Consider the following 2628-nt stretch of genomic DNA (forward strand, 5'->3'; position numbering starts at 1 on the left):
GTGGTCGGGGGTGGGGTGGGTCGGTGCAGGGGTCCAGTAGCAAGTGCGGGGATCACGGAACGCTCCCGTCGGTCCTGTGTTTGCACTCGGTAATGGACCGCTGTACCCACGGCAGCAGAGGCAGCAGCGCCTCAACCATTCGCTGGCGGTACCGTGCGCTTGTTTAGTCGGTGATCACTCATCCAGAAGGTCCGTGAGTTATTATTTTGACATGCACAATGGCGCGCGCATTATAAATTCCCCTCGTCAAGCCACAAAGGATGAACGTTGTCGCCGATAATTGCTGTCGAGCTACCGTCTTTCTAGCACAGGCTCTGTCTGTCTCCGCCCTACCCGCTGCCTGTCTGCCTGTCTATGTGCCTGCCTGTCTTCTCTGCGGCACGAAGCGCGGTACTCTCGTCTCATAGCCCTTCGCCAGAGGCGCGCATATCGGTCTCCGACCGTATTATTACTCCGTTCCATCTCTATTTTCCCTCGTTCTCTCACTTTCAGCGACTCTCCTGATCGTTGTGTCGCGGCTTCTCTTTTCTCTGTTTGGGTGCCCGTCTCTCGGGCCAGCGCCCTCTCTGCTCCGCCCCCTTTCGATCTCTCTGACTCGGATCTGGTCTCTCCTCCTCTTCGTTCTCTTTCTCTCCTTATCTTCTTATCTACCTCTCTATCTCTCTCGCTCGCTCGCTTGCTCGCTCTCTAGCTAGTCAACTATTACACCACGCTCTCATTTTACTCTATGTTTAAAAGGCGATAAAAAATCTCCGACCCATTATTAAAACCAAGCAGAGCCAGACGGGGCTGTGTGTTTTTTTTATACGAGGGGCATGGCAGAAACAGACGATGGGTGTGGAGTGCGCATAGCGCCGTAGACAGCTGCTGGCTGCAGCCCCCATTAAATTCTGCAGCTGGAGAATTCCGTAAGCAATTTCACGGGGAAGAAAATGCCAACTATTAACTTTAATGCGTATGTCTGGTATTTCGAATAAGTTATACGCGTAACCTGGCCTACTAGCCCCACCTCCCATGCGTGCACACACCTATCTCCTATACATACGCCCTCCTGCAGACGTCTTTCATGCAGACAGACACGCTGCATATACACGCACGCACGCACACATACATGCATGCATGCGTACGCACGCCCGCACACATACGCGCACGCGCACACACCCAAGCACACTCACACGCACACGCACGTGTACAGGCACACACAGCAGTGTAGCAGCACAAGCACGCGCAGTATCAGTAGCTGCAGCACGACCAAGAGCAGCATCAGAAGCCGCCAACAGCAACAGCAGCAGCAACAGCAGCAGCAGCAGCAATAGCAGCAGCAGCAGCAGTAGTAGTAGCAGCAGTAGCGGTATCATTACCATCACAAACAGTAGAAGCAATATCGTCTTTACTATATCATCACCGCCATCAGTAGCAGCAGCGGCGGCAACGGCATCATCATCAATGACATCATCAATGACATCATCAACATCGTCACCATTGTCGTCGTCGTTGTCGTCGCTGTCGTCATCATCATCATCATGGTCGTCGCCGTCGGCTGCGGCGGCATCATTATCATCATCATAAGCAGCAGCAGCAACAGCATCATCAGCATCATCAGCAACATCATCGTCGTCGCCGTCGGCTGCGGCGGCATCATCATCATCATCAGCAGCAGCAGCAGCAGCATCATCATCATCATCATCATCATCATCATCGTCATCGTCGTCAGCAATAGGAAGCTGATGCTTGCGCTCACCGGTCGCGAGTCGCGCAAACACGAACAGGTGTAACTTGACCAAGCGCTCGCCGCGTTTAAAAGGCTGTTGTAACGAGCAACAACAACAACAACCATGGGGCCGGTGTCACGGACTGGCCATGCAGCCGCAGCTCCTGCCGGCAAACACGGTCGGAGACCACTTGCGCAAACACGAAAAACACTGAACACTGCTTGATGCGTCCTTAAACAAACTTACTCTGCCCTGATCCGCATTATCTCGCTCTCGCTTTACAAGGGTAATCCACACCACCGCGGCGACCGCACGCACCAGGGTAGATCGAAAACAAGCGCGGATGCACGCGCATGCAGATGTTACAAGTTAGTAATTACACCCGCGCGCGCTGACGAGCTGCGGCACAGTTACGTGAATGGAGAGAGGTGAAATGACGAGGGGCGGGGGGTTGCCCTCTACAATGGCACTCGCCCGAGCACGCAGCGAGACGATGTTTGCTGCAGTGACAATCGCTGACAAAGCAGACGGACCGGCGACCGATTGTTCGCGCGCGTTTTTGTTTCAAGGCGCGCGCGCGCACAGATGTTCATGTGTTTCGTAGGCGGCGCACAAGTGCACTCGTTCCCAGGTGCCGGCGTAATTGCCTGGCAGCCATTGATACTCTTCCGACAGCTTCCTTTGAGCAATAACGCGTGGATTTGGGCATTTAAACGGCCCCCCGACGTCAAGTGCTTTGCCCTTTTTTGATCGTGACAAGTGTATTCGTGTAACAGGAATAGCCTGACAAAAAAACCTAATGAAAATTAATTAATTGCGTGCAGATAGAATCGCTCTCTCTCTCTCTCTCTCTCTCTCTCCTCTTCTCTCTCTCTCTTACTCTTCCTCTGATATAATATATATACTTATGATAGAT

Source organism: Priapulus caudatus, unplaced genomic scaffold (assembly GCF_000485595.1).
Source record: "Priapulus caudatus unplaced genomic scaffold, Priapulus_caudatus-5.0.1 Scaffold126, whole genome shotgun sequence".
Lineage (NCBI taxonomy): Eukaryota > Metazoa > Priapulida > Priapulimorpha > Priapulimorphida > Priapulidae > Priapulus > Priapulus caudatus.